Below are 18619 nucleotides of genomic sequence, written 5' to 3'. Positions count from 1 at the left end.
GTTCTAAACCTAATTACTTGGCTTGGCAAGGGTTTTGCTATACTTCTAGACAATAACCTTTCAGTACCCTATATTGCATCAAAAACCTGTACACAGAAATCCCTGGGAACATCCTGTCAGTTCCAATAGTAAATTACAGCATACATCCAGTAATGTTAAAGTACTATATCCCAGAAATATTACACAAAGAATTAAAAGGTAAAGGCAAGCAGGAAAAAAAAAAAAAAAAGGAAAACCTTTAAGCCATTAACTTCCCAATGGAAATATACGGCTCAGAACTATAAAATTAACCCAAAATCTTACACTGAGTTCTTGTTCCTCTTTGGAATTGACCATTCCTGCATGCACAGAAGGTGTAACACAAGTCCTTGCTTCTTAGCAGGGTGAAAAGTATGGGCTATCCCAAAACTTGCTGGGTTTTAAAATGTTTACTCGGATAGTGCATTAGGCCCAAAATCTAGATGTGCTGTGCTCTTGTCTTCTTGTGCAAATCCAAAACTTTGTCTCTCCAGCTCTTGGTATGGATATGGAAACACATCTGTACTTCTTCTGGCAGCAGGGACTCCATGGTTCAGATTGCTTAGGCCCAGAAATTAGTGCTGTCCTCCTAAACCCTCCCATAGGTTCTACACATTTTCTGACATCCAGCATTCCTGTGAGTCTCCTCGCTTACCACCTGCTGTTTGGGCATCGGCAGTAAAACTGTGTGGTCACACAAACGAGTTAAACTCACACATTCTCTAGAGAGCAGATACAGCTGCTCCATGCCTCAAGGTAGCTGCCTTCATGTGCTCACCACCTTCACTTCAGCACGTGTGATGCAGCCAGGCAACCAGCCATCCTTTTGGGTCCCCATTTACTACCTTACAGGGGAAGTTTATTCACGAGCTTAACATCTGGCCCACTTGAGGAAGCCAGCTGGGTTTCCTTTCCTCACACCTAAGGCACAAGGCCACGGTGTAAAATGATCAAAAATATATAAACAAACTTTCAAAAGTTTAAACGTGGTTCTTTCATAAAGTTAACAATTTGATTCGAATTCACAATGACACAATGTCACAAGAGGTAAGAGTATCCCACTGAAGGGGACTGCCTTGACTTAGTTTCTTAGTACTGGGGAAAGACAAGTTTGTGCCACCTACCGTTGCTGCCTCCAACTTTTGGCATTCAGTCTAGGCAGGAAATCAGTTCTTAGTTGCTGCCAAACTGGAACCTCACACAGCAATAAGTTCACAGTGCCATCCAGAACTTTGTAATAAAGCAAAACTTGAGCACCTCTTCATATTTACTGAGCACTGAAATATCACGCCAGAATTAAAGGGTATTTCTGAAAATAGTTTGAATGTGAATCAGAGGTTATTTCAGCAGATCCAATGGGGTAATTACAGGGTAGGAAGAACAAACAGACTGTAATAGATAAGTGAGACAGGCAATCACAGACAAACTGTTTACTTCCCTGCTGATGAATGAATAGAGCAAAGGGTCATCTAGGCCAGGTTTTTTATTTAATTTTTTTTTTTCCTGGCAGGTTTAGTCTTGAAAACAGGCTTAACAGACAAGACCAGGCTTAGTATTTGGTAGCAACACACTACATATTTTTAACACCAAACAGTTCAGTGGAAGTCTTCAACCACCATCCAAAGCAGGTTTTGTTATGGAAGGATGGTAATTATGTCCCAGTTATAAAAGGAAAGATGAGACACAGGGAGTTTAAGTTAACCTTTCCCACAGTCAGATTGAAACAGAGCAATAAGACCTTCCAATTCTTAATCACATGCTTAAGCAGTTTCAAAGCAGCTGGCTTTGTAAGGTTGTAATCAAGTGCTAAGAAAAAAGAAACTTTGACTGAAGCTCCCAGAAATTGCACCTTGGAGTCATTAAGCCTTTAGTGACCAGTGACAACACAACTTGATGAAGGCATGATCTTACTAAGTATGAAGTTTGAGATAGAGTAGTTTTGTGACTGCATCTTGTGTTAACAGAGAGATGTTGAGATGCAAGCAACAAATCCAAATTTTCTTTTCTGATTTTTTTATTTGAATGGAGGATTTTCATGTTCATTCCTTCAATTTATCTTCAACTTATGAACTCTAAAGATGTTGAAACTTCACAAATGCCTACTTGCATTACTAAGTCTAGCCTCTGCTTTCTGTCATGTGTCATGTACCATCTCGCAACAGGTACTTGTCTTCCAACAGGAAATGCCCAGCAGTTCATCACACACTCCATAGAAAAACCCGGGAATAATCGGTACAACCAGTTAACATATAATCAGAAGAAAAAGCCAAGTCTACTAGCAGCTTGAGAGGTCAAAGAAATGTGAGAAACCGAAAATAATCTGGGAGAGATGGACTGATTGTGTGCTAATGAGGTAGGCAGAACTACCCTAATTAACAGACCTTCCTTAAACAGGCAATCCACATCAACGTTTTCTTTTCTGCCTTTGTGCTTGCTTTTTTCCTGATGTAAAACACAGAGCTTTAAAAAAAAAGCATTCCCAGGACAAAATTATTATATCTCTAATAAAGAAAATGGCAAAATAAATTGGTTTAGTTTCAAAACCCATCTCTCCTCATGTCAAAAATTATTTTAAACTGTTTCTAATTTTTGTCAAATGAATTAAGCATTATTTCAGTAGAAGTTCACTTGTAGTTATGTCGATTTTTTTTTTATCTTGTCACGTAGACATACTTTAACTTTGTGTCTGTGATGACCCTGAGTAACTCTGAAGGCCTCCTTCAGCAGGAGGCTTGACCAGCTAGCCTCCACAAGTCTCTTCCAACCTAAATAATTGTTTGATCCTATTCTGATAATGGCTATGAACCAGACCATTCTTTCTGTTTTCATAATTTAATCAATGTTGATAAAAAATGGCAAAAAAAATTAGAAAAAATTAGGTTCCTAACTCATGTGTGTATTTTTCATTTTTCTCCTGCCAAAATTTCTGCTTGACTATGAGAACAAGCACTTTACACAAAAGCAAAAAAACACAAAACAACCCTGATTAATTCTGACAGTGTGATGGATTCCTGGTGGGGAGTACAACTGCATGTGTATATCTGAATTTCAGAAAAGCACACTGAAATTCCTCTTTTGATCATGAAGTTGAGTTTGCCTGTAGTATTTGGTATGTGACGTAAACAAAATCATGACACAAAGATAGCTACTGATAGCAGTGATAAGAAGAGCCTGAAAATGCCATCTCAGCACAGCTCATAGTAATATTCCTGAAGTTTAATTTTTCTAACCCTGTCATTTCTGCTGTCTGAAAAAGAAATGCCAGTGTACTCTCTGCTACTTGCACCTAATTCCATTTTGCATGTGCTAACTTCACTACGACCACTACAAACACTGCAGGCAATGTAACTTAAGTTTTGCAGGCAGGGTGAGTAATGAAGCAAAATGGCTGTTGTTCTTAATAGTTATTAACAGCTGTATCTATGCCTACCTACTTCTTCCTCATTTCTTCCTCTATGATGAAATCCTCTCTTTCATCCTCCGATGAAATTCTTCTGCTCATCCTGCAGGATGAAGTGTTCTCTCTAGGCGTCTTCTACACCATTGGTTCCAGTACCAGTGTTTCTGTCAATTCCCTGCTCATTTACCAATTGCACAATGGCTGATGAGATTCTGAGGACCACTTCTCAGGAAGCAAAAAATATCTCTTAAAATTTCATGTGAATACTAGCTTAAAATATTCACATACAGAAGCCTACAAGCCTATTCAGCATACTGTACAACTCTGCATCACTTTTCATTCCCCAAAATTTGTAAATCAGAGAGCATTCTTACACTATTTGCAAAACAGCAAAAGTGATCAAATTTCTCAGTCATATTAAAACACAGGTGGAAATACATTTCACAGAAAACACGAAATTTAAGAGTGGGACTGATACAAATGGGATGTAAACACACTATCTTCATATCTTCAGACAGCACATCCTAGTATTGCATGTTTGGAAATCAGCAGAAAATATTAACTAAAATTTCTGTACATCAATTGGACAACATCTTGTAAAGAAAAAAAAAGGTGGTTCCAAGATGCATTTATAGACCAAATTGTAACTCTGTAACTCCTGATAGTATTAATCTTGCTATATTACCTCTGGAACTGATTGAAAGCCAGGTTTATCAATTTACATGCAATATCAACAGAAAAACTGAATGCAAGAAAAGCAGAACAGATGGTCTTTACAGGCAGTACAGATTCTCTATATTCCATTTACAAAACAAGGAATATTTGTTTTTAAGGTTTTCATCTCAAAACACAAAAAATTCAGTCTGACTATGCATTGATTTGTCTCTATAGAAACCAGAAAAATTACTCTCAGTGTTTAGATGGTGATGCTCTGCTCACCAAGTTATTCCATTGCATTTGGACTGAATATGGTTTAGTTTTCAAAATTATAAGTTTTAAAAGCTATGATGCAAGTATTATTTTTAACTGCTTATTTTACACATTCTAGTATTTTGGGTGGGGAATGAAACAATATTTTTACTCAAGTTTCATTTCTAGTACATAAGCACCATGAAAGTGCTTTTAACATTAAAACATTATAGTGGAAGAAGCCAACATTGAGGGGAAAGGAATGAAGATATTGAACCATGTTAATTTCCTCGCTCACTTCATTTTAATGCCAAAACATATCTTGTAATGCCAATATAATATGTTTCAATACAGCACTCAAACATATCACCTTTTTTGGCTCTCTCCCATGTTTTTCCAATAAATATTTCTAACCTATCTAAATGTCAAAAATAGGATTTCCCCGCCTAGCTGATTGCCTGGAAAGGTGTTAGCATTTCCCTATTGATTTTTGGCATCTGCCAGTTTAGTATCTCCTTTCTATACCACATGCACAATGTCTTCAGGCACTTGTCTCCTTCACTTTCAAGCTGAATGAAACCACTGGGTTAGGAATTTTGTGAATGTTACCATCACAAAATTAAATCACTGTTTAAAAACTGTGGCTGCTATAATAGACTTACATTTTCCTGTTCTGAGGAACACTTTGTACTGCATGAGGTCTCATATGTTCCAGCTACTACTTATATACAAAGTCTTTAAGTTTGTTTCTAGCCTTCAATCCTTTTTTTCTTCTCACTTTTACCACATTAAATTTCCTATGTGCATTCTGATTCTTTTTCAGCCAAGTATTAAGACACAGCAGAGGGGAACTCTTGGCTTCTGATGCTTGCCAGAAGGTGTTAGGAGGTATGCAGCCAACGTAATGCTCAGTCTGATCCATTTTTGAGAAAGGATTTAAAAATTCAAACTGACAGTTCAGAATAGAAACAAAAGCTTGAGGTTTTGACATTGCTATGACCAAAAAAAAAAAAAAAAAAAGGTGTGTTTGAGGAAGCAAGTAAAGCTTATTATAAAGGTGTCAAGGAGATGACCAAATGAAATGTTAGCTTTTAGGTAAGAGACTCTGTATATAGTGACATTAAAGTAGGGACAGAATTAGCAAAACTATATGACTCACTGAAAGACATTTAAAACCACTTCTATGACTCACATGGAAAGAAAAGACAGATCAAGAGGGTAAGAACAGTGTACAGTGGGAATGTCCATTATGTGAAGAGTATTGGACTCTCCAACACCAGCTTCCGTCACTACACTTGTGAGATGACAGTTCTGTTGCTCAGTACAGATGGAGTAACATCACCCTCTAAAAGTACTGCCTTTTCCTCTGACGTCAACCTAACAAAAAATTGTAAGCACCACAAAGTTATTTGGTTTCATAGAATATACAGTCTGGAAACACAGATACTTCACTTACAGAAGCTTCTGAAATGGTTGCTGCTCAGCAGCAACTAACTACTGTCCCAATATCACTGAGACCAAAACACAGCTCCACAAAGGGCTTGTCTGAAGGGATGTGGGGGACACTGAGCTAAAGGAGAAGTTAAGCAGCAATATTTTCACATGCATTGGATACAGGAGAAAAGGTGAAGAGTGGGGAAGCTTTCTGTGGGGGCGGAATTCCCGATCTCCTTCCCAGAAAATGTGCACAACATGTGTGATGAATACCATATGCCTGGGGAATGCAGGAAGACCAAGAGAAGGAAAGAAGGAAGAAGAAATATTCATACAGAACTGTGCTGTATGCTGTGTATATAGAATTATCCTGTGTATAGACCGGTCGTTTTATGCTGAAGAAGGGAATAGCAGGGGCAATTCCCTGATTGCCACTGATATGAAAGAAATCAGGTGTGAGATACAAGTGTTGGCCCCCAACAATAGCTACATCTTTTGACTTGTCAGCAATCTAAGTAATGTTTTCAGCTATCAGCATAGGGATCAGTTCATTGCCATCCAAAAATGATTAACTTTCTAGAGGGTAATATTGCATTGAGACAACATAGGGGATACATAGTGTCATGGCAGCAGTTAAAAAAATGGCAACGTAGTACTACTTGCTACCCTTGTTTCATTATTTGACAAAACATTTTTACCTTTTTTATTCCAGTGAAAAATGCAGAACAGATATGCTTTCTGATTAAGAAGGAATTATGTTACTTAATGTTTAATGGAGCCAACAGGGATAATAATAAGAATATAATTTTTGACATGGTCTATATTACTCTACATCAAACTGCAGGGCAACCATTCACTTTCCTTACTGTTTTGCACATTTTACCAGTTATCCAGTCAGTAAGTCAGTAGTTGACTAAGAATCCATTTGTTTAAAACAAGGCAAATTAAAAAATAGAAATGTTTCTGTATAATGCTTCCACTCTTAACATTCCATCAAATTACAAGGCTTGTATAAAGTATGTTTTCCATAACTGAACTTGTTATAGAAGTCAATCCACCACTTATATCTAGAAAGCATTAATTTATACCTCTCTGTTAAAAAGATACCTAAACTTTAAACAAGTAATTATTTAGATATAAATCTAGATATAAATTTAGATATAAATCAGAATTATTTCTGCTTAAAGACTCGGTACTGGTCATTTAAAAATGTGGTAATTTAGGAACTTCAAACAGACACTCATATTTTATAAATTATTATAAATACTGCAGAAAATGAAAGTTCTTAGCATTAACAGATTGAAATCAATGGTAATGCATCCATCTTAATGAATTACTACATTTAAAAACATAGCAGGATGACAAAAACTATGTTTATACTTCCACAGATTCTCCTCACTAAGGCAGAACATCAGGCTGAGAATGGGTTTCACAGCAGCAACAAAGAAAATCAGCCTCAGAGATCTCTGGAAGAGACCACCTGATCCAATTCTGTGCCTGGAGATACAAAAAAGTATGTGTTGATCCTTCCTGACAGATACTCATCCAACCTGTTTTTAAAACTCACAGCAACAGAGATTCCACAGTCTCCCTAAGACAAGCTTTTCACAACAGTCAAAAACATTCCCTCTCTTGGGAATAAGCATCACAATGCACAGATTATTGGAAGTAACTAAAATAAGCTGTAAAATTTCAGTGTGCTCTGCCACCTATCCCAGGAAGGAGAAAGGGGTGAAGTAATAGAAGTCACAGTACAGCAGTGTACCTATTTTAAAGTTTCAGATTTATGCCTATTTTAATGTTTCTGTGGTTTACATTCATATCCTGAACAAGACCTGTATGAATAAAGTATGAACCAAGCAACAGTGTTTAACAGATTCCCAGAACACAAGAGCAGAGGTCATTGATTTGAAAAATGCCACCAGGGGACATAAGAGAGCTAAGGTGGGTCCAACTTCTACCCACGTTCTCATGGAAACAATTGTTCTTTTATGAGCTAGAGGAATGGATTAGGAAAACTGTGGGGAGCAGTGCCAAGGAAATCAGCCAGATAGAGACCACCCAAAAAGCAGAAAAGACTCTGTGAAGAGAGATTGGAATTAGAAAAAACAATCTGGCATTTGGAGATAACCAAAATGGTCAAAGTGGGGGTGGCAACCACTGCTCATAGAGAAAAAGATGGAGGAAAAGCCAAGACAATACCTGAAACCCAAAAATACAGAGAACTGGAAGCCCATATGAAGGGCCAGAGGAATTATGTGCTTGTTTTGAAAGAGCTTGATAAATAATAATCCAGGCAGAGTAAGATTATTTTAAAAACCTCCAGCTATGAGTTCCTTTGATAGGCATCCATGAAATAAAAGGAAGTCTGAGGTCACTGTACTAGTTATGTATAGCCTTCAATATATTATCCTGAAAGAACTTAATTCAGAAATTCTCATATGATATGACCCTTTGAAACCACCTATGGAGAAATCATTACTGGACAATATTTGTAAGTAAAGTATAGCCTGCTTGTAAGTGTAATAGACATACATTTAAAGCAGTTGACAATCATAGTTAGAATGGAATTTTCTCATTTACAAAAACTCACATACAAAAGCATTAAGATTGTGAGAGGAGAGGAGACTGACAGTTACCCTGCTGATCCAATTACAAAATATTAATTTTATTATGACTTTCACATCAGCAGACTATTTAATAAAATTTGGCACAGTTCTGTCAGTGTAACCAATTCCTTTATTAATACAACAGTCTAAATCTTTGAACGATTGGTTTTCATTTATCAGAATGTTTTCACACACAAGTCTAATTTCTTCTAAGTCCAATTCTGCCACTCTGGAGAAAAATCATTTTGGTAAATGTCCTGTAAAACTACCACTGAGTAACATGTAACTCTTTAAAGTAGTACAATACACAGAAGAAAAACAAAGCAGAAAATAATGTAAAATGTTGTCAAGTTTAAAATAATTCTAAACTTTGGAGATGGTATTATTGTTGTTACTGTTTTACCATTCCCACTTGGAGATAATTGACAGGGCCTGTATTTTGCTGTTGTAATTTTGTCTGCTATTACCTGGAGATTCTGGCCAAACAAGAGAAGAAAATGTTGTAAGACCAATTCTCAGTTGGTATAACTTTATGGATTTCATTAGACTTTTGTCAGCAGAAAACATAGGCTTTGGCTTAGATTGGAAAAAAAAAAAAAGCCGCACCATCTGCTTTTATTAAAACATATTTTTAACCTGAAGAGTAGAGATGAGTGACAGGATCCACTCCTAAATCTAACAGAGTACATGACTGGGGTTTGGTAATTTTGCTACTCCCATCTCCAATCAATATTTTTGATTTTGATACATAAACCTAGTAAAAAGTTAAGCATTATAAATCTTGAAGAGACCTTGTACAACTATTTTTTACTGTGATACACAAATTTATGCCACAGTTAAGTCTCTGTTTACAAGAGGCCACATACAAAGGGAGGCAGTTTATGTCCAGGGCCAATGATATGCTGTAACATTTCTCTACTACGCTTCAATTAATTAAGCAGCCTTGGGGAAAAAAAAAAAAAAGGCAGTAGGAAATATTCCAGTGCCTCTCACTGTAGGATGATGGCCTAAAGCCCTGGCAATGAGAAAATAATATGTTCAAGAAAGAGAAGAAAATTTCACTGCATCTGGGGTTGGTGGAACAGCTTAGTCAGAGTGGCTCATTCTGGGAAGTTCTCAGATGGATTTTCAGCACTGGAAGTAGGAAAGATATTACTCCAAGAGCTTTCCAGGGCACATCAGTCTTAGGTTAAGCTGCAGTGGCTGAATCAGACAGTGTTAAGAGCTGGGAATTTTTTGCCCCATAAAGGACAATTTTTAAAATAAAACTTAGGCATTTTGCCTTTAAAGGATTTCCACAAGCACTAAGTGTAGGCAAACTCACACAAGTGGGGAGTTGTCCTACTCAGCTGCAATTGCTCTTACATTCTCAAATCTCATCTAGAGAAACTGCTCTTACTGGAGGTATGGGCAATTTTCTTTTAATGATAGTTTGCACCTGGACCTCTTCCTAAGTTGTGGGAGTTGTGCTTCATTTCATTTGCTGTGCCTGTGATGAGGATTATCTGTGGCTTGAAATAGAAGTGAGAATGAAACAAAATTATTTCAAAAGATGACATTAGAAGTACCAGGGCTATGACAGTACTTCAATGAAGTGCTTGAGGACCATTTTCTGATTTTAAATACATTTCTTACTGGTTATCTGCTTCCCACCGAACTTACCTGACTACAAAGGCACCAGACAAAAAGTTAAGTAAGTTTGGAATGCTGACTTCTATGATTCTGTAACAGGAGGTCTCAGCCTTACCTCAGGAACTCAGACTACTGCTGTACAATTTATTCATTTACCATTATTCTTTTCAGTTTAAAAACTGTTTAAGAAAAAAATGAGTCAGTGCAGACCATTGAGGTAAAAGAGTGGTTTGTTCTAAGAGGCCACATAAGTGTTTTTTCATGTAAAGCATACAATGATTAAGAGGTACAAATCTGCAAAAGTGTTCAGGACAACAGCAGTGCAACATGTTCTTATACAACCTTTTGTCATGCCATTACCACCATTCAGCATGACTTGGACTTTCTGCAAGCATGCTCATGAGATGAAATTGGTTGCCGTTCTCCATTTTACTTCTTCCCTGTTCCCTAAGTGAGAGGTCTGAACTTCTCCAGTGACCCTTCAAAACATGACTTTACAAACCACTATTCTGAGGACTGTTCTCTGGAACACAGTCTACCAGGCATGTTGCTGCACCTACAGTTCTCTGTGGGATTGACTTGCTACAAATTCACCTCCTTATTTATGCGTGGAACACTTTTATGCCAGAAACACACTGACTGTTTTCATAAATCAGAGCTGCTCTCACTTGGATAACACACATAGGAAATAACAATTCAGTAGTATATCATGCACAGATAGGCCTTTGGAAAAAGAATACATGACTGATTTTTGTAGGAAATAGTATTTCTAGCATCTAAACTTGAAAAAAAATGTATTTTTGACAGGGTCTTAACTGATAGTTTTCATACTAACAGCCTTTATCCTTACACTTGATGGGGACTCGATGTTTTGAAAGTCCCTGAGCAGGACTCAGATACTTGGGCTCTCTTCTGAGCCTCACCATCAGCCTTAGATGATCAGGAGGTATATTTTTGAGCTCTGACTTTCAGCTTCCCCTCTCTTCAATATCAGAAGAAAAATATAAACCTTTTAGTAACTTGTTGCAAGAACTGCAAAGAAAGGTGTACATGAGAGCTGGATAGTCTGACCATTACAGTCCACTGCCATATATCAGACATGTTTGCACAATCTAAAATGGGACTTGCATTTCTGGAGGAGAGGAATCTATCCTACTTGTATGAGCTGATTTTGCCATCACCTTGTGGTCCCTAAGAGTCCGATAAATCCTATTCAGAGAGAAAAAGAGATTACAGAAAGAGAGTGTTTCAAAGATTCCTCAAAGTGAACAAGATTATAATTATTCAGCTATTTGAGAAAGAAGAGTGGTTAAATTTCAGCTTCGAAACTATACCTTTGGAAAACACTGCAGATATGCATTTTATGAATCTAGACTAGTTATTAGTTTAAAAGTCTTCCAGAATGGATCAAAAACTGTATAGGTGTACAATTGAAAAGACAAAGAAAATACCTCAACTAATTTTTTTCTTAGAGCACATACTTAGCAGGACATACAGACATAGAAATGGTTTGGATTATCTAAGTTTTCCTCTTGTTCACAATCAAATGCTATTCATTATTCATCTCTAAAAGATACACCTGTACCTTCAGCTGCTGAAAAGCCATTCAAATTATATACCAGCTCCACTTGCATCCAATAATTTCCAAAAGGATAAGGACAGACCAGAAATGAGTCTGGCTTTTTCAGGAAATGGAGAAGAAAACGGTTTTCTTAAGAAGAGGGACTTCTTGCTTCTGAGTCTCAATCAGCTTATACCATTGAGTTTTGCAAATATTCAGTTACTTTCTGCAAAATATTGTTTAAAACACTTGGCATAAGGAAACAAGGTGCCAAGAAGCCTGTGTTACCTGACAATAAGCTGTTTTGCCATATGTGTTCCCCCATTTCAGACAAAGGAATGGACTAAGGCAAATGGTTAGCATTATCTTGCTTTAAACATGTTATCAAGCTTGTAAACTCAACCATTTCAAATATCAGGAAGCAACCATTTTCCTCCTGTCATTGATGCCTAAGTCCACTGGAGAAAACCATAATGAATACAAAAATAAAAGATGCATAAAGGTATAAGTGCACAAGACTCTCCAGTAGAGGTAGACAATCAGATTTTCATAACTGTCAATCATGCATCTTCAAGATTTAAATAACTTTAATGTATCCTTTTAATTAAATAGGAAATTACAGGCAAAACATTTTAAATGAGCTATTTTTGTGTGAAGTAGCCTCTAATGGCGGATTGTGAAAGCTAACATTCACGATATTTAAATTGACTGACACCACTCGGTTTAAAAGATTGAACTGGGACTACTGCTGGAGGCACACAACTGGATAAAGCATGTCTAAGAAAGGTAGACTTTGACAGTCTTTTCCCCATAAAAATGCCCCAGATACGCCTCCATAGACTCTGACTGCCACTCTTTAGGTCACTGTCAAGAAAATACCTAAATTTGTATCACTGATGCTACTCAGGTGGACAGGCAGAGGGGCAAAGCAGGTCTTAGGAGTGTTAGGAATGGAACTGCTCGTTCAAGATAGGGGCAGGTGCAATTATAATTAAACTCTGTCTTTATTCCTCTTCATATGGTCATGTAAGTGCTTGAGTTGTGTTCCAGCCCACTCCCTATGTAGCAAACATACACAAACCCTTATCTACAAATAAAAACTCTCTCCATCACTAAGAAATGAAGCTTTGAAATGGTATTTTAAAATAGTGTTTAAAAGAAGAACATTTTTTTGTTACATACTCAGACTCAGAGCAAAGGAGTGGAGGAAAATATGCCTCACTGGCTCTGGATATATTCTTTTCAATCTAGAATTATTGGCATGAACAGGCTTGCAAGTGGTTTTGGCCAAAACAATCCTCTCTTTCTATGGAAATGTGAAAAAAAAAAAAAAAAAAAGGAAAAAAACTTGAATTCCAGATCCTTCACCTTTGCTTTTTTCTTCATAGTTCTTCCAGATCTAAAGGAAATTTGAATCCAACAATACAGCTGTGTTCATCACAAAGTAACGTGGCCTCCCTCCACCATCACACCATCCAGTTAAAACACCGCTAAGTTCACACACCGCATAAATACTTTGGGGTCCCTCTTTGTATGGCCAAAGCCAAGCACCATTCTTTTTAGGCACAAATTGCCCTTTTTCCTGGGACAGCACTAGCAATGTGTTCTTTCCTCATAAAAAACCTCATGGGAACTTTATAAATGAATGACATATTCTTTGCCAGGACAAACTACCTGAGAACACCAAGACTGAAAATCTACAGTCCGGTGTCATAAGTGATAGATAGTTTGAAGCCCTTTACTTGACCAGCTATTAACAATAAAACTTTAAATAAGCATAGAAAATTTTATCAAGCCAGTCAGTTTGTCCAACAAAGGCTGTCATAAGAACACTTACTTAAACCTAGCCACTGATGAAGCAGGTAAAATAATTAATATACCCTTCTGTAACATCTACTTGCTATTCACCATATCTTTTTCCCTATTAATCATACTGAAACACAAAAGTTAATAAAAGAATGCAGTCCGTGAAAGCCATTTTTTCACAAAGAGCATTCTTTCAAATAAACTAAAATATACTTCATTATCAGACTGTAAATAGCATGAAAGTTTAAACACACTTCAAAACACTTATTTGCGTGAACAAAACTTGCACAGATGTTTGCTTTTTCCCTGCAGTGGATAGGTCACCTCAGACTACAGAAGGACAAAAGGTGAAGGAGATGCTGCTCTCCTCCCTTGTTTGCTGTTGGTGATGACCTGAGTGGCTATATTCTGGCTCTACTAGGTGCTGCAAAAGCCTTTCCCTTCCACACGCCCTGCCTACTCCCTTTTACTTTTTAAACAAACACCTATTTTCCATGAGTAGTATCTACAGGTAAAGGTGATCAAAATGAGGGCTAAGCAATTAGCTACATATCATGCAATAAGTTACTTTTAAAACGTTTCCCTTCCCTTGCAGTGTTTCTTTCTGAGCTTCCTTCTGCCTCCCTCACCATAACTATGAACATACATGCTACATTTGGAACTACTACAGTAATCGTCAATATATCAAAGGCTGCTTGATTTTACCTAGATGAGATACCAACAGCACAAAGATGAGAATAACACGGACTTTAGCTTGTGCTTTTTATGTCTGCTGGAACCTCGTGCACTTAGCAAGGCAGTGAACCTGCAATGAGGTCTATGCTATCACGATTTCACTTCTACTAGAACCCGAGTGACCTGTTTTGAGATGAATATGGATGCTATTATCACACCTACACACCCCTGCTCCAGGAAAAAATGTCACAAAAAGCCAAGTTCTGAAATCCGGACTAAAACAAACTAGGTCAGAGCAGAACTGCAAACTCCATTTTCATCAGTAGCCTCCTGCTCTATTTTTAACCTGGTCTTTTTAGGAGGTCTCCAATGACCACATGTGCCACAGCTGAGTCTTTGCAAACATAGCCTCTGACAGTGAAGAGGCTTACCCTTGTTCTCAAAATCCAGGGCTTTGAATTTCACTTTGGATCAAATGGCAATCAATGCAAGTCACAGACTGGCTTTTCTTCACAGTTTTAGCAAGAAATTCTGCTCAAAGAAAAATCAGCATGTCAGACCTCCCTTCAGTATGAATACAAAAGCACAGTTGTTAGAACCTTTCCAACTCAACTGCAATAGCTCTGCCTAAAGACACTATTCAGCTTCTGTGCAAAGAACAGCCCTCAGCTCAAAATGTTCTCCAAGTTCCATTCCCAAATTCATAACTCTCTCCATCTTATACATAGGATCATACATCCAATAAACACATGGATGCATAGCTACGCATTACATTAATATTTTATTTTGGGTTTATCTTGTATTTCTACATCTACTCCTTGTCAATTTTTCACTTGTCTTCTCTGCATAGTTTAAAACCTTAAAGAGCAGGACATAATGACACTGATATCTTTCTGTTGTTCACATTATGTATGATAACACTTCTGGTTGTGAAAACTTACGACTAACGCTGCCATTACATGGCTGAACTAGCCTCAAAATAGGTACAGCACTCACAGCAACTACAGCTTTTGGAGACAGAAAAAGGAAAATCTTTCACTGGCCTAAACAGTGGCAATGAAAGGTCCCCAGCAACTGCTTATGGCAATTGTAAATCACATTGTGCCACTATTAGTTAGTAGTTGTAAAATATATTTCATTTTGGAAAAAAAAATGGTTTATAAAATCATAATAGCTATGGAAAAAACAAAGACAATGAATATAATTCTGAGCAAAGAGGAGCTACCTTCATATGTTGTTGTCTATGTTGTCACCAAATCATAGCTGTCCCTTATCTTACCAGCTATGAACAGTGCAATCATAATGTCACATTCCCTTTGGCAGTTCCTGTGGTCCATTCTCTAAGAACACCTAGAGTGATCCCACTTCAGCAGGCCAAGGAATTCTATGCTTGCTTTAGTTTTTCTATGTTCATTAATCACAGACACAGTAAAAGAGATCAACTAAAAAAAAAAAAATTTAAAAATCACATTTTCCTCTGTGCTGAAAAACTACAGAGAAATAGGTATCAAGCAGTGATGTGATAGGAACTAGTCCTGTATTCCACTTTCCCTGGCACACATCACAGCCTCCACTTATGCTAAGCAAGCCTGAGGCAGTATGCTACTCTCTGAGGTCACAACTACTATCTGCAAATAAACAGTAACAAATATATTGTCTGCGCTGAATGAAGCATAAAGCCTTTGGGGGTTTGATTCAGTGTTTGATTTAGTCTTCCTCCTTTTAGTTCATCTCCTTGAGGATCGGCAACAAACGGTAAATAAAGATGTCACCAACACTGCAAAAAGAATGACAGTAGCTACTCACTCTCCTCTACACCCTAAGATACATCAGGCACATAAAAAGACCACTAAGAACAGGAGATTCAGTGCCTCAGATCACAGTACTTTGTTTCTCTCTTCTATATTTCTGACTCCATGAGAGATCACCTGTTGCTTTATCAGTCTCAGTGGGCTAAAAGGAAAAAACATCTGATTGAAATTCCCCCTATAGCACCTGGAAACATAATGGAAGATAAATACAGCAAAGAAGTCTCAAGGCAGAGTAAAAGGACAGAGGCACTTACACCTGCTCTTCTTCATTATCATGGCATAATCTCTTTCCATTTTCTTAAACAAGGTTATTAGAAAAAACAATTCAATCAGATGGACATCTTCTTTATCTTCAGGCCTTCCCTCTTCAGAATAGGATTGTTCAACAGCTGGTCCAGAAAGTGGATCTGATAATGAGCTGCATATTGAGCAACTAAGGATTTTGTTTAGCTTGGGACAGGCAAGGGAAGTGGGTCTGAACTGACTGTCAGGGAAACACTACTATTTTTGGTGTTCATGACTCAAACAACTCTGCCTGTCCACCTCTGAATATGAGCATCATCAGTGCTTAGACATCAGTCATTTAAAAAAGGCATCACTCTGGCAGCTTGAAAAGTAGCCTGTTTGAAACAGCATTAACCATGGCTCTCTAGAGGAATATTGAAAGAGTGTCCAGAAGTTCTCCATGTGGTACCAGTCAATGGTTACTGATGTTGTATTTATCAGGAGAGATCCATAATGAAATGGGACTACAAACACCAAAATAAAATCATGAAAAGAACAGCAGGAAACAGGAATACAACTAATGAAGACATTTTGGCTATTCACTTAGAGGAAACACAGTTTACTGAGTAAAAAACTGTGCTTAGAAGGAAACGTATGTACATGAGAAATCAGGGTGGTGATGTACCGTTAAGAAATATCAGAGGATGCAGTTCACCGAATAGTTGGATGGGAGAAAATGTTATTCATATAACATAAGGTCCAGTCTCATTCCACTTATACTAGTTCTGACCCTCTTTTCTATGATTCCTTCCTCCCATATACACACAACTTCATTGACTAAAAACCTGGGTGAAAAATGAAGAGGGCAACAACCACAGCCTGAAAGGAAATATTTCACCACCTGGATTCTGACCCTGTATCCCAGCCACTCTCCTGTAGTGCTGGGCAGCCCTGGCCTGGAACAAAGTCAGCTGGACATTCAGCACCATTGTCAAAAAAAACACCAAACCAAGCAAGTAAAACCCCTGCACCCTTCACAGTTGTTTCCCTCCCCGGGAGTTTTTACTGTATTTTTTTTTTTTTTTTCCTCAGAAGAGAGAATTTAAAGTATTTGACATCTCAGTGGTAACATGGCTTCAATAGTCCAGGTACAAAAGGTGACATCTACAGAAAATTAGTTTTTAGAAAACGTTCAATCACTTAACAATCACACTGCTACGTGAGGCGTTACCCAAAAGTTAAATATTGCTAGAGATTTCTTGGTTCTGTTTATGCTGTCAGCACTCCTTACCACCAAAGCACTGACAAAATTTGAAGCCACTGCTCATAACAATAACAGGAACATGATGGTGGAATTTATGGCAGAATATTAAAATTGAAGGAGCTTCCAATTTTGTTTTGTGCAATTAACTCAGCAACAACAGCAAGCACATTGAAATCACACCACCAATCAGAAAATTCACATTTGGGACAGCAAAGCAATGAAGTGCTATATTTCTTATGTAGCTGGACTTGACATTGGTAACTTCAGAGTCTATAAATCATTTTCTCCACAGAACTCTGAAGTCATAGATGACAAATGTAAACCTTTTTCTCATAATCCTATCCTTGATCTTTTCATGTTATTATTGGACTTCCTGGCTAAATTATTGCTAAAATAAGTTGCTATTTTTTCCTACAAAATTTGCCAAACCGACTGCTGGAATTCATTTGTATTGTCCTTTTACCAGAAGAATCCCTGTAACATTCCCATTGACCTAATTGCAGGTTTTGGCCTGAAAAGATGACACGTTTGTGTGAATCTGGTAAAGCTGTTAAAGCAGGGATACTAGAAATGAAGTACCCTTCTGGCCCCTTTCATCAAGCTCCAGGCTGAATCCCCTTAGGAATGTGATGGCATTTCTTATCCCTGTTTTTTTTCTAAAATCCTATTCTAAGCTGCTTAAAAAAAAAAAAAAAAAAAAAAAAAGAAGTGAAAATCTGACTGGAATAACCCAGAAACTAAAGACAGCTGGAAAGATGAAAGAGTGATAATGTTTACATGTAAACCAAGCGACATATTCCAACAACTGGTAGGGTCTAAATTCTGTCCCAGAAATGTATGTTATTAAATAAGACAGTGTCAGTGGGGAAATCTCTGAAATCACAATACAAGTACATTGTTTTAAGTCTCTACTTGGAACGCATTATCACTACTTAGAGAAAAACAGAATTTTCATATTTATATGCCTTCAGTGTGGTATCTCTTTCAGCAAACCTTCTTCCTCATAGCAGGAGAAGAAAAAAACAATAATCACATGATAAAATTGATTATTTGGAGATAGTTTAAAGCCTGGATAGATACCATATGCCATCATTAGGCAAGCAGTTCAAATGAAGTAATATCCTACGAGCAATATTGCTTCCTATATGAGATTTAAAACACAGTTTGCAGAGCCTCTAATCCAAAGCAGCTCCTGCTTTTGCCCCTGCTGCAGATGAAGCTTGCCCTGGGCAAAGTCCCATTTTATGGCAGAGATAGTGCTTTTGACTTGTATCC

General features: G+C 37.5%; 1 protein-coding gene across 1 annotated transcript in view; it reads right to left on the bottom strand.

Annotated features, from left to right (window-relative positions):
- ITGBL1 (integrin subunit beta like 1) overlaps positions 1-18619 on the bottom strand; it is a 137920-nt gene that overhangs the window by 117553 nt on the left and 1748 nt on the right. The gene's annotated exons all lie outside the window — the stretch shown is intronic.

This window comes from Myiozetetes cayanensis, unplaced genomic scaffold, assembly GCF_022539395.1.
Source record: "Myiozetetes cayanensis isolate MyiCay16 unplaced genomic scaffold, myiCay2020 scf5-8, whole genome shotgun sequence".
Lineage (NCBI taxonomy): Eukaryota > Metazoa > Chordata > Aves > Passeriformes > Tyrannidae > Myiozetetes > Myiozetetes cayanensis.
The sequence above is the reverse complement of the archived record's forward strand: the minus strand, read 5'-3'. Positions and strand labels throughout refer to the sequence as shown.